Source organism: Piliocolobus tephrosceles, chromosome 2 (genome assembly GCF_002776525.5).
Source record: "Piliocolobus tephrosceles isolate RC106 chromosome 2, ASM277652v3, whole genome shotgun sequence".
Lineage (NCBI taxonomy): Eukaryota > Metazoa > Chordata > Mammalia > Primates > Cercopithecidae > Piliocolobus > Piliocolobus tephrosceles.
In genome coordinates, this window is record NC_045435.1 from 154,620,713 (window position 1) to 154,635,902 (window position 15,190).

The 15,190-nt window shown below is 38.7% G+C and overlaps 1 pseudogene across 1 annotated transcript; it reads left to right on the top strand.

The window, feature by feature from the left end:
• The first annotated feature begins 7,737 nt into the window (after positions 1 to 7,737).
• On the top strand, positions 7,738 to 9,806 carry LOC111539522 (annotated as a pseudogene). The gene has a single exon (XR_002730703.2). The product of XR_002730703.2 is annotated as an SURP and G-patch domain-containing protein 1 pseudogene (transcript).
• The last annotated feature ends 5,384 nt before the right edge of the window (positions 9,807 to 15,190 follow it).

The following is a 15,190-nucleotide window of genomic DNA, read 5'->3' on the forward strand; positions in this document are numbered from 1 at the left end:
AGTGCAGTGGTGTGATCTCAGCTCACTACAACCTCTGCCTCCTGGGTTCAAGTGATTCTCCTGCCTCAGCCTCCTGAGTAGCTGGAATTACAGGCACCTGCCACCATGCCTGGGTAATTTTTGTGTTTTTAGTAGAGACGGTGTTGTTGATCAGGCTGGTCTCGAACTCCTGACCTCAAGTGATCCACCTGCCTCAGCTTCCTAATGTGTGGGGATTACAGGTGTGAGACACAGCGCCTGGCCTTTTTTATTCAGATATGACATGTGACCATTTCTAGGTACAGCCTTTAAAAAGAAAGAAAAATAAAACATCTCTGCTTCCTGCAGTATAGCTAATAAACGTTCTGAAAAGCCCTCATAAAAGCCATAAAAAAGCATTCAAAATATAACTAGATCCTCAACGAATTACACAATCAATCTTTTCAAAGTATTGCTGAGCTTACAAGAAAGTAAGACATGTCACCACATAGGTCACATAAGGTGGAGGTGGAGGTGAAGGGTGGGAAAGAGACAATGAGCTGTAGCCAGAATGATGAACAATAAGGAAGAGCAAAAGATGGCATTTTTATTCTAGGACAAATGTCAAAACCAGTATTAGAAAGGGAAGACTAAACCCAGAACGAGACGAGAACCTAAACCTAAGTCCTCTGCATTAGGCTTAGATTCTCAAACAAAGTGAAAGTGGTGCCAGATCAGTAGAACCACTAGTTCCTGGTAGAAACATACAAATCTTGTGTGACAGCAATTCCAATTTAGACTCTCAGTGTCTCACAGAATGAGATCAATTAAATATGATCTCACAATATGAAATCACCAATACACAGGGAAACAAACCACCATAAATAAAAGTAGCAGAAATTAATACAACCACTATAGAGGAAAATTTGGAGTTTCCTCAAAAAAACCTAAAAATAGAGCTACCATATCAACCAGCAATCCCACTGCTGGGTATATACCTGAAAGAAAGGAAATAAGTATATCAAAGAGATATCCGCATTCCCATGCTTGTTGCAGCACTGTTCACAACAGCCAAGATTTGGAAGCAACCTAAATGTCCATCAACAGATGAGTGGATAGAGAAAATGTGATACTTATATACCATGGAGTATTCTTCAGCCATAAAAAAGGAATGAGATCCTATCATCTGCAGCAACATGGATAAAACTAGAGATCATTATGTTAAGTGAAATAAGCCAGGCAAAGAAAGACTACATCACATGTTCTCACTTATTTGTGGGATCCAAAAATCAAAACAATTGGACACAGAGTGTAGAATGATGATTACCAGAGGCTGGGAAGCATAGTGACAGGTTGGACGGGGAGGTGGGCATGGTTAATGTGTCAAAAAAAAAAAAAAATAGAAAGAATGAATAAGACCTACTATTTGATAGCACAACAGAGTGACTAAAGTCAACAATAACTTAATTGTATATATTAAAATAACTAAAAGAGTATAAGTGGATTGTTTGTAACACAAAGGATAAATGCTTGAGGGAATGGATACCTCCTTCTTCATGATGTAATTATTATGCATTGAATGCCATATCAAAGCATATTATGTACCCCATAAATATATGTACATACTATCTACTCACAAAAATAAAAAATAAAAAATATTAATGGAGATATATTTGTTTTACAGCTAAAATTTAAGGAAACCTTTAAACAACAACGAATAAAGATGATATACCTTTAAAAATATATACTTATTATTAGATACACAATATAAAACAGTATGAATGAAATGTTTAAAAAAAGAAAAAGCAGTAATGAACAAATAAAAAGAACATATCAAAAAGACCTTGTAAAATAAAAAAAATAAATTGAAGTTTTAGAAATGAAAAATATAATAGCTAAAAATAAGAACTCAATGGAAATTTTAAAGATAAAATTATTTAATATAACGGAAGAAGTATTAGTGAACTAAATAATAAATGATGTTGGGAAAATTGGACATCCATATGAAAAAAAAAAAAACCTTGACCCTTACCTTACATATCATACAAAAATTAACTCAAAGTTAACTGATACACCTAAAGATAAAACCTAAAATTATAAAACTTCTTAAAGAAAACACGAAAGAAAATTTTGTGACATTGGGTTAAGCAAACATTTTCTAACTACAGCACCAAAAGCACAAGTGATAACAGGAAAAGAATGGTTAATTAGACTTAATCAAAATGTGTAACTTCTGTTCTATGAAAGACACTGTTAAGAGAATGAAAAGATAAGCCATATACTTAGAAAAGATATTTGTAACTTACACTTTTGACATAGAACGTGTAGCCCAAATAAAGAACTCTCACAACTCAATAATAATAAAATAAGCAACCCCTAAAAAAGGGATAAAAGACTTGAACAGATACTTCACCAAAAAAGACACAGATATGAAATGAGTTATTAGTCATTAGAAATCATTACATAATACTACTCATCATTAGGAAAGTGAAAATTAAAATCACAATGAGATAGCACTTCACATGAATAAAATGGATAAAATACAAAATAATGACATTACCAAGTGTGAGTGACATCGCAGGGCAATTGCAAATCTCATATATTGTTGATAGAAATTCAACATGGTACAACCATTTTAGAAAACTGTTTAGTAGTCTCTTACAAAGATAAGAATATGCATGTTATATGACCCAACAATCCTACTTCTAGGTATTTCCTAAGAAAAATGAAAACTTATGTTCACAAAAAAAAAATCCTAAACATTTATAATCACCAGAAACAACCCAAATGTCCTTCACTTGAAAAATAAATAAAATACAGTACATCCACTGAATAGAATTATAGCAAAAAAGAAAGAACTACTGACACAAAAACATGTATGAATTCCAAATGCATTATGCACCATTTATTTTAAAAGTATCCTTTCTCCATTGAATTTATTTTGCACCTTTATCCGAAATCAGTTGGCTGGACTTCTGTGCATGTTTCTGAACTCTCTATTATTGTATTAGTCTATGTGACAATCCCTCTGTGAAGTCCACACATTTTTGTATTACTGCAGTTATATAGTAAATCTCAAAATCAGGTTGCATTACTCTTCTAATGTTGTTATTCTTTTTCAAAATTGTTTTAGTTATTCTAGTTCCTTTGCCTTTTCACAACAATTTTAGCATAAGCTTGTTGATATCCGCCAAAAATCCATTTTAATAGAAATTGAGTTAAATGAGGTCTTGACAGAAATGGAATTAAATGAAGAAATCATTGTGGGGAGAACTGACGTCTTTTTAAGTTGAGCTCTCCAATTAATGAACATTGTATGTCTCTCCATTTGTTTAGATTGTTTTTTATTGAAGTTTTACTGCTTTCAGTAGACAGATCTCATAGACACGCTATCAGATTTATACCTACATATTTTATTTTTGAAGTATTATAAATGGTATGTTTTAAATTTTGATTTTTATTTGGGTTGTTTTTTGCTAGCATATATAAATATGATTTATTTTTCTTTATAGTGACATTTTGCTAAACTCATTTGTAAGCTCTAGTAATTTGTTTGTAGGCTCCTTGCCATGACCTGTAAAGACTATTGTAGGGACATGGATGCAGCTGGAAACCATCATTCTCAGCAAACTATTGCAAGAACAGAAAACCAAACACCACATGTTCTCGCTTACAGGTGGGAATTGAACAATGAGATCACTTGGACACAGGAAGGGGAACATCACACACCGGGGCCTATTGTGGGGAGGGGGTAGGAGGGAGGGATAGCTTTAGGAGATATACCTAATGTAAATGACGAGTTAATGGGTGCAGCACACCAACATGGCACATGTATACGTATATAACAAACCTGCACATTGTGCACATGTACCCTAGAACTTAAAGTATAATAATAAAAAAATTAAAAATTAAAAAAAAATAAAGACAGACATCTTTTTTCTCCATTCCTCTTATGCCATTTCTTTTCTTTCCTTCTTGCACTGAGTTGGACTTTAAGCATTATGTTGAATATGAGAGTGACAGCTGACATCATTTCCTTGTTCCCCACGTAAAGGGGAAAGCATTCAGTCTGTCAACATTAAGTATTATGTTAGGTTTTGTGAAGATGTTGTTCATCAGTTTGGGGAAGTTACTTTTAAGTTTTAGTTTACTGAGATTTTTTATCATGAGTGGGTGTTGAATTTTGTCAAGTGCTATTTCTGCATCAGTTGATTTAATAATGTAGTTTTTATTCTTTATTGTGGTTTGTATTGATTGATTATGATTATTAAGTGTTGGACCAGCCTTTCATTCCTGAAATAAACTGTACTTGGGCATATATTATTCTTTCCATATATTAGTAGATTCCATTTTTAGCATTTTGTTAAGGGCTTTTTTCATTTCCATTCAAAAAGAATATTGTTCTGTAAGTTTCCTTTCTTGTACTATCTTTGGTTTAGGTATCAGGATAGCTGCCTTCACCATATGAGTTGGGAAGTGTTGCTGCTGCTTCTATCTGATGGAAGAAAGTGCTCAGAATTGGTGTTATTTCTTCTTTAAATATTTGGTAAAAATCATCACTGCAAGTGCCTGGGCCTGAAGATTTCTTTGTCAGGTTTTTATAAGACTATTAAAGATTATCTGTTTCACCTGTGCTTTGATAATTTGCAGATTTTGAGCAATTAATCTATTTCATCTAAATGGTCCAATTTGTGTGCATAGAGTTGCTCATAGTATTCCCTTATTATTTATCCTCTGCAAGTTACATTCTGTGTTTCACTCTTGATATTGGTAATTTGTGCCTTCTCTCTTTTTTCTCTTTGTCAGTATTGCTAGAGGCAATTTTGTTTATTCAATTTAATATCCATGTATAAAAAATACAGTGTCTATATAGAACAAAGATACAGATCTATAAACCAGCAAACTATACTATAGTATATACTCTGTTGTTAGCAATATAGAGTATAGTCTATTGTTTTTACTTTTTCAGCTTCTGCTATTATCTTTATTATTTTTCTCTCCCACTCATGTTGTCTTACTTTTGCCCTTTTTTTCTAGTTTATTGAGGTGGAAACTTATTGATTTGAGATTTTTATTCTTTTCTTTTTTTCTTTATTTTTAAGTTTGACACAGGGTCTCACTCTGTCACCTAGGGTGGAGGGTAGTGACATGATCTCAGCTCACTACAGCCTCGACCTCCTGGGCTCAGGCAATCCTCTCACCTCAGCCTCCTGAGTAGCTGGGACTACAGGCAAAACCACCATGCCTGACTAATTATCTTTTCATTTTTGTAGAGAGAGGGTTTCGCCACGTTCCCGAGGCTTTTCTCGAGCTCCTGGGCTCAAGGCACGCGCCTTCCTCAGCCTCCCAAAGTGTTGGGATTACAGGTGTGAGCCACTACACCTGGCCCTGTGTTTCTACTATAGGCATTTATTTGCTGCTGTAAATTTTGCTGTAAGTACTACTTTAATTGTATCCCACAGATTTTGATTTGTTGCGTTTTCATTTTTTTATTCAATACATTTTTAAATTTCCCATGAAACTTTCTCATTAAACTATTAATTCAAGATGGATTAGAGACTTAAATGTTAGACCTAGTACCTAGTTAGGTAGTACCATTCAGGACATAGGCATGGGCAAGGACTTCATGTCTAAAACACCAAAAGCAATGGCAGCAAAAGCCAAAATTGACAAATGGGATCTAATTAAACTGAAGAGCTTCTGCACAGCAAAAGAAACTACCATCAGAGTGAACAGGCAACCTACAGAATGGGAGAAAATTTTTGCAATCTACTCATCTGACAAAGGGCTAATTTCCAGAACCTACAAAGAACTCAAACAAATTTACAAGAAAAAAACAAACAACCCCATCAAAAAGTGGGCAAAAGGTATGAACAGACATTTCTCAAAAGAAGACATTCATACAGCCAACAGACACATGAAAAAATGCTCATCATCACTGGCCATCAGAGAAATGCAAATCAAAACCACAATGAGATACCATCTCACACCAGTTAGAATGGCAATCATTAAAAAATCAGGAAACAACAGGTGCTGGAGAGGATGTGGAGAAATAGGAACACTTTTACACTGTTGGTGGGATTGTAAACTATTTCAACCATTATGGAAAACAGTATGGCAATTCCTCAAGGATCTAGAACTAGATGTACCATATGACCCAGCCATCCCATTACTGGGTATATACCCAAAGGATTATAAATCATGCTGCTATAAAGACACATGCACACGTATGTTTATTGCGGCACTATTCACAATAGCAAAGACTTGGAATCAACCCAAATGTCCATCTGTGACAGACTGGATTAAGAAAATGTGGCACATATACACCATGGAATACTACGCAGCCATAAAAAGGATGAGTTTGCGTCCTTTGTAGGGACATGGATGCAGCTGGAAACCATCATTCTTAGCAAACTATCACAAGAAGAGAAAACCAAACACTGCATGTTCTCACTCATAGGTGGGAACCGAACAATGAGATCACTTGGACTCGGGAAGGGGAACATCACACACTGGGGCCTATCACGGGGAGGGGGGAGGGGGGAGGGGGGAGGGATTGCATTGGGAGTTATACCTGATGTAAATGACGAGTTGATGGGTGCTGACGAGTTGATGGGTGCAGCACACCAACAGGGCACAAGTATACATATGTAACAAACCTGCACGTTATGTACATGTACCCTAGAACTTAAAGTATAATAATAAAAAAATAAATAAATAAAAGTGTATTGCTTAATTTCCAAATGTTTGGTGATTTTCCTGTTATGTCTTTGTCATTCATTTCTAGTATGATTTCATTAAGGTCATAAAACATATTTTATAAGATTTAAATTATTTTAAGTTTGTTGTAGTTTGTTTTGTGACCCAATATGTACTCTATCTTGGTGATTTTTCATGTGCCTTTAAAAAGAAGTATATTATGCTATGGTTGGGTGGATGGTTGTGACTATGCTAATTAAATCTTGCTGATGATAGAATTGTTTATTTTTTCTCTATCCTTACTAATTTCGGTCTAATCAGTTTATAAATTACTGGGAGAAGAGTGTTAAAGTCTTCTAACTGTAATTGTGTATTTCTCAATTTCTCTATTCATTCCTGTCAGCATTTACATCAAGTATTTTGAAGTTCTGCTGTTTGATATATACACGTTGAAGATTGTTACATCTTATTGGTAAAGTCATCACTTTATCATGATATAACGATCATCTTTTTCCTAGTAATTTTCTTTATCATGATGTTTCCTAGGTGTTGTATTAATATATCCATTCCAGCTTTATTTTGCTTATTTACATGTTATATCTTTTCCACCATTTTTCTTTTATTCTACCTATATCATTGTATTTTAAGTGAGTTTCTTATAGACAATATATAGATGGATGATGTTTTTATTCATTCTGACAATCTTTGTCTTTCCATTGCTATCATTAGACTAAAGGTTGGACTTCTTTTGTAAATGACTTGATAGTAAATACTTTAGGCTTTTCTTGCCATATATGGTCTTTGTTTTATAGTCTTTGTTTTGTTTAAACAACCCTTACATGTAAAAACCAAAAAATGTGCAAACTAAGAATATAGGGAACTTTCTGAACTTCATAAGGAGCATCCATTAAAAACCTGTAGCTAACATGATTCTTACTAGTAAAAACCTTTCTCTTTAACTACAAGATCTAAGCAAAGATGTTCATTCTCAACACTTTTATACAATGTAGTAATGGAAGTTGTTGCCATTGGAATTTTAAAACTACACATATTGGAAAGGAAGAAATAAAACTGTCCCGGATGAGTCTCAAGATGGACAACCGGGATGTTGCAGGAAAGGCTAACCGGTGGTTTGGGGTTGCTCCCCCTAAATCTGGAAAAATGAACATGAACATCCTTCACCAGGAAGAGCTCATCGCTCAGAAGAAACGGGAAATTGAAGCCAAAATGGAACAGAAAGCCAAGCAGAATCAGGTGGCCAGCCCTCAGCCCCCACATCCTGGCGAAATCACAAATGCACACAACTCTTCCTGTGTTTCCAACAAGTTTGCCAACGATGGTAGCTTCTTGCAGCAGTTTCTGAAGTTGCAGAAGGCACAGACCAGCACAGATGCCCTACCCAGTGCTCCCAGCGCCCCTCCCAGCACACCCACCCCCAGTGCCGGGAAGAGGTCCCTGCTCATCAGCAGGCGGACAGGCCTGGGGCTGACCAGCCTGCCAGGCCCCATGAAGAGCTACTCCCACGCCAAGCAGCTGCCCGTGGCACACCGCCCAAGTGTCTTCCAGTCCCCCGATGAGGACGAGGAGGAGGACTATGAGCAGTGGCTAGAGATCAAAGTTTCACCCCCAGAGGGAGCCGAGACTCGGAAAGTGATAGAGAAATTGGCCCGCTTTGTGGCAGAAGGAGGCCCCGAGTTAGAAAAAGTAGCTATGGAGGACTACAAGGATAATCCAGCATTTGCATTTTTGCACAATAAGAATAGCAGGGAATTCCTCTACTACAGGAAGAAGGTGGCTGAGATAAGAAAGGAAGCACAGAAGTCGCAGGCAGCCTCTCAGAAAGTTTCACCCCCAGAGGACGAAGAGGTCAAGAACCTTGCAGAAAAGTTGGCCAGGTTCATAGCGGATGGGGGTCCCGAGGTGGAAACCATTGCCCTCCAGAACAACCGTGAGAACCAGGCATTCAGCTTTCTTTACGAGCCCAACAGCCAAGGGTACAAGTACTACCGACAGAAGCTGGAGGAGTTCCGGAAAGCCAAGGCCAGCTCCGCAGGCAGCCTCACAGCACCCGACCCCGGCCTGAAGCGCAAGTCCCCTCCTGAAGCCCTGTCAGGGTCCTTACCCCCAGCCACCACTTGCCCCGCCTCATCCACGCCTATGCCCACCGTCATCCCTGCTCCAGCTGCCCCTGGGAAGCCAGCCTCCGCAGCTACCGTGAAGAGGAAGCGGAAGAGCCGGTGGGGGCCTGAAGAGGATAAGGTAGAGCTCCCACCTGCTGAGCTGGTGCAGAGGGACGTGGACGCCTCCCCCTCACCTCTGTCAGTTCAGGACCTCAAGGGGCTTGGCTATGAGAAGGGGAAGCCTGTGGGTCTAGTGGGCGTCACAGAGCTGTCGGACGCCCAGAAGAAGCAGCTGAAGGAGCAGCAGGAGATGCGGCAGATGTACGACATGATCATGCAGCACAAGCGGGCCATGCAGGACATGCAGCTGCTGTGGGAAAAGGCAGTGCAGCAGCACCAGCACGGCTACGACAGCGATGAGGAGGTAGACAGCGAGCTGGGCACCTGGGAGCACCAACTGCGGCGCATGGAGAGGGACAAGACCAGGGAATGGGCCGAGCAACTGACAAAGATGGGCCGGGGCAAGCACTTCATCGGAGACTTCCTGCCTCCAGATGAGCTGGAGAAGTTTATGGAGACCTTCAAGGCCCTGAAGGAGGGCCGCGAGCCTGACTACTCGGAGTACAAGGAGTTCAAGCTGACTGTGGAGAACATTGGCTACCAGATGCTGATGAAGATGGGCTGGAAAGAGGGCGAGGGGCTGGGTTCGGAGGGCCAGGGCATCAAGAACCCGGTGAACAAGGGCACCACCACAGTGGATGGTGCCGGCTTCGGCATTGACCACCCAGCCGAGCTCTCCAAGGAGGACGATGAGTACGAGGCCTTCCGCAAGAGGATGATGCTGGCCTACCGCTTCCGGCCCAACCCCCTGAACAACCCTAGACGGCCTTACTACTGAGTGTTCTGGAAATACATACTTTCTGAATGACCAACCGTCCCTGGACTGTGGAATGTTCCGGCCTGCATTTCTGCCCACCCCTCCCGTTGTCACGAGTGCCGTGCCGTGTAATAAAGTCCCAGTGCTCATCCAAAAAAAAAAAAAAAAAAAAAAAAAAAAACTGTCCCTACTTGCAGATGATCAAAGTGTCTATGTAAGATTTCATGGAATCTCCAATGAAACAAATTATAGCAAGGACTCATATCTGAATGACTTCATATATTTGAGTTTTTCATTGTGAATTAAAGAAATTTTGAACACTTTCCTCTAATAATAATATCTACAATAGTAGTTTCCAACTCTCTTTTCTATTTTTTCTGTATTTGCCTTATTCAAGAGCCCTTCTTTCTATCTCTTTCCTACTGTGATTCATATGACTGGCTTAAGAGAACACGCATCATTAATCTAATAATAGATACCAAATATTCTTACTCACATATTCAGATATACCTTTCTAATTCCTACATATTAAAAGATAATGAAAAAATGACAATTACTTATTTCCTTAAGATTTTTATGCCTCATTTTTTATGACTAAAGCATTCATTTATTTTTGGATTATCTAGGTTTTTCCATGGTGCTTTCATAAGTCAATTACACAATTTATAGCTTCTTGTAGTAAAGATTCTTTTATTACAGTACCTATTCAATTTCTTCTTCTTCTACTTTCATATTATATTCTAGGGGTACATATGCAAGTGTGTTACATGGGTAAATTGCATGTCACTGAGGCTTGGTGTATGAGTAACCCCATCAACCAGGTAGTGAGCATAGTACCTAAGAGGTAGCCTTCCAACCCACACTACCCTGCACCCTTACCACTTATGTATTGCCCAGTGTCTTTTTTCCCCATATTTATGTCCATGTGTATTCAATATTTAGCTTTTACTCATAGGCTTTGGTATGTTATGTTTCCATGAACATTGGTTTCATGAATTTTTTCAGATTCCTGCTTAACTTTTCATTGACCCGCTGGTCATTCAGGAGCATGCATACTGTTGAATATTCATGTTTTTACATAGTTTCCAAAATTCCTCATTATTGAATTCTAGTTTTATTCCATTGTGGTTAGAGAGGATGCTTGATATTGTTTCAATCCTTTTGAATGTTTTAAGACCTTTTTTGTGACCTAACATACAATCTATCTTTAAGAATTATCCACTTGCTGAGGAAAAAAAATGTGTATTCTGCAGTTGTTGGATGAAACGTTCTGTAAATATCTATTAGGTCCATTTGGTCTATAGTGCTGATTAAGTCCAGAGTTTCTTTGTTGATTTTCTGTCTGGAAAATCTGTCCAATTCTGAAAGCGGGTGTTGAAGTCTCCAGCTATTATTGTATTGGGGCCTATTTATCTCTTTAGCTCTAATAACATATGTTTTATATGTCTAGGTGCTCCAGTGTTGGGTGCATATATATTTTCAGTTGTTTTATCCTCTTGTTGAATTGATGCTTTTATCACTATATAGTGATCTTTTTTGTCTCTTCTTATAGTTTTTGTCTTGCAGTCTATTTTGTCTGAAATAAGTAAAGCAATTTCTGCTCTTGTTTGATTTCCATTGGCATGGAATATCTTTTTCCATCCCTTTATTTTCACTCTATGTGTGTCATTATAAGTGAAGTATGTTTTTTGTAGGCTATAGGACATTGGGTCTTATTTTTTATCCATTAAGCCACTTACATCTTTTTATTGGAGAGTTTAGTCTATTTACATTCGATGTTATTCTTGATAATGAGGACTTATTCCTGCCATTTCGTTACTCGTCTGGTTGTTTTGTGGTGTTCTCTGCCTTTTCTCCTTCCTTCCTGTCTTCCTTTTAGTGAAGGCAATTTTCTCTGGTGATATAATTGAATTTCTTGCTTTCAACTTTGTATATATCAGCTGTATGTTTTTCAATTTGAGGTTATCATAAGGCTTGCAAATACTATTTTATAACTCATTTTTAAGCTGAACAACTTAACATTGTTTGCATAAAGAATCAAGCAAAAAAAAAGTAATAAAAACTCTATGCTTTAACTTTGTGTCCCCATGCTTTTTAACTTTTTCTTGTTTCTATTTATCTTATTGTACTAACTATGTCTTGAAAAGTTGTTGGGTTTATTATTTTTATTGGTTCATCATTTAGTCCTTCTACTTAAGAGTGGTTTATGCACCACAGTTACAGTATTCTGTGTTGTTCTGTGTTCTTACCATTACCAATGAGTTTTGTACCTTCAGATGATTTCTTACTGCTCATTAATATTCTTTTATTTCTGATTGAAGTACTTTCCCTAGAATTTCCTGTAAGACAAGTCTGGTGTTGATGAAATCCCTCAGCTTTTGTTTGTCTGGGAGAGTTGTTATTTCTCCTTCATTTTTAAAGGATATTTTGATTGGGGATACTATTCTAGGGTAAAAGATTTTCTTTCCTTCAGCATTTTAAAATTGTCATACCATATTTAAAGTGCTGAAGGGGGAAAAGAGCATTTTACCTGTAAGGTTTCCACTAAAATGTCTGCTGCCAGGTGTACTGGAGCTCCATTGTATATTACATTTTTTTTCCTCTTGCTGCTTTCACGATCCTTGACCTCTGGGAGTTTGATTATTAAATGCCTTGAGGTAGTCTTCTTTGGGTTAAATATTCTTGGTGTTCTATAACCTTCTTGTACTTGAATATTGACATATTTAAGTCAATATTACTGACTTGTCTAGGTTTGGGAAGTTCTCTGTTATTATCTCCTTAAATAAACCTTCTACCCCAAACTCTTTCTCTACCTCCTCTTTAAGGCCAATAACTCTTAGATTTGCTCTTTTGAAGCTAATTTCTAGATCCCTCAGCAGGCTTTATTCTTTAATTCTTTTTTTTTCTCCTCAGACTGTGTATTTTCAGATAGCCTGTTTTCAAGCTTAGTAATTTTTAATTCTGCTTGATCAATTCTGTTATTTAAAATCTCTGATGTATTCTTCAGTATATCAATTGCATTTTACAACTCCAAGATTTCTGCTTGATTCTTTTTCATTATTTCAATATCTTTGTTGAGTTTCTCTAAGAAAATTCTATATTCCTTCTCTGTGTTATCTTGAATTTCTTTGAGTGTCCTCAACATAGCTATTTTGAATTATGTCTGAAAGGTCACACATCTCTGTTGCTCCAGAACTGGGACCTGGTGCCTTATTTAGGTTGCTGGGTGAGGTCATGTTTTCCTGGATGGTCTTCATGCTTGTAGATGTTTGTCAGTGTCTGGGCATTAAAAAGTTAGGTATTTATTGCAGTCCTTACTTTCTGGATTTGTTTGTACCCATCCTTCTTGGGAAGGTTTTCAGGGTATTTGAAGGGACCGAAGTGTTGCAATATAAGCCGTATCTGGATTAGACAGCACCCCCAACCCAGTAATGCTGTAGTTCCTAAAGACTCATAGAAGTACCACCTTGGTGGTCATGGATAAGATCCAGGAGAATTTTCTGGATTATCAGACAGAGACTCTTGTTCTCTTGCCTTCTCCCAAGCGAACAAAGTCTCTTTCTTGGTGCTGAGCTGCCTGGAGCTGGGGGAGGGGTGACACAAGCACTTGTGTGGCAACCACCATAGGAACTGTGCTTTCACAGACCTAAAGCCAGCACAGAACTGAGTCTCACCCAAGGCCTGCTATAACCACTATCTGGCTACTGCTCAAGGCCTTAGGGTTCTACAATCAGCAGGTGGCAAGACCAGCAAGTTTTGTGTTCTTCCCTTCAAGGCAGTGAGTTCTCCTGGGCCTCAGACAGGTCCAGAGATGTTGTCCATGAGATGGGGCCTAAAGCTCGAAACATTAGAAATCTATCTGGTATTCCAGTCTACTGCAGCTAAGCTGGCACTGAAACCACAAAACAAAGTCCTTCCCACTCTTATCTCCTCTTTCTCCAGACAGCAGAGTCTCTCCTCATATCTACTACTACCACAGGCCCATGGGGAATATTGCCAGGGTATCACCAATGTTCACTTATGTCCCAAAGGCTCTTCAGTCAGCTTGTGGTGGATTTTGCAGTCCTGGGACTCACCTTTCAGGGTAGTAGTCTCCCCTCTGGCCCAGGGTAGGTCCACAAGTGCCATCCAAGAGCCAAGTCCTGAAATTGGGAACCCAAGAGCCTACTTAGTGCTCTTCTCCACCGTGGTCAAGCTGGTATCTACGCTGCAGAACAAAGTCCCTTTACTCTTCCCTCAGCTTTTTTCAAGCAGAAAGAATCTTTTCTCACTCTTCTCATATCCATCACAGCTGTGGATATGCTAGGTCACACCTGAAACCAGCACATCTCAGAGTCTTACCCAAGGTCCACAGTGTGTACCACTGGGCCTGGAATGGGGGTCTCACAACTCTACCTGGTGCCCTATCCTACTGTGGCTAAACTGGTATTCAAGTTGGAAAACAAAATCCTCTTTACTCCTTTTTCTTCTTTCCTCAAGCAGATGGAAGAGGCCTCTTTAGGAGTTACAAGCTGCACAGCCTGGGATTGGGGGAAGGATGACACAAGCACTCCCTTCGTTACCACAGCTGGTGTTCCACTAGGTCACATGCCCCCAAAGGCTACTGGCCCCAAGCACAATATAGTACTTGGACTTGCCTTGGAGTTGCAGTCTTTGTGGCCTAGACTGCCATTAAAGTTTATTTAGGACCCCAGAGCCCTTTACCCCATAGTGGTTAGGCTTGCTGGAACTCAAGTTCCAACCACTGGCGTGGGTAATTCCCTTCTATCTAGGGCTCATCTAAATGCTCCCTCTGGGCATGGGCTGAGTTCTCCCTGGTGTTGTTTTCTGCTGAAACAGGGCAGCACTGAGTTCCAATGCAAAGTCTCACAAATACTGTGCTCTATTTCCCCAAGCACACAGATTCTCTTTCTGTACCATATGGCCACTGCCAGGTGATGAGGGAGGGGTTTTGTTGGCAATTCAAGATTGTCTTTCCTATCCTCTTCAGTGCCTCTTTTAGCAATATGAAGTTAAAACCAGGTACTGTGATCGCTCAAATGATTTTTGGTTCTTATGAGGGTTTCTTTTGTGTAAATAGTTGTCAAATTTGGTGTTCCTTTGGGGAGGATAATTGGTGGAAGCTTCTATTTGGCCATGTTGCTTTGCCTCCTTCCCTTCTAGGGTTATTAATGTTTTAGGTCTTACATTTAAGTCTCTGATCTATCTTCAGTTAATTTTTGTATATGGTGAAAGGTAGGGGTTCAGTTTCATTCTTCTGCATATGGCTATCTAGTTGTCCCAGCACCATTTATTGAATAGGGAGTCCTTTGCCCATTGTTTGTTATTGTTGACTATGTTGAACATCAGGTGATTGTAGGTGTGTGGCTTTATCTCTAAGCTCTCTATTCTGTTCTACTGTTCTATGTGTCTGTTTTTGTACCAGTACCATACTGTTTTGGTTACTGTAACCTTGTAGTATAATTGGAAATCAGGTAGTGTGATGCCTCTGACTTTGTTCTATTGGTTCAGTATTATTCCAGTAATTCAGGCTCCT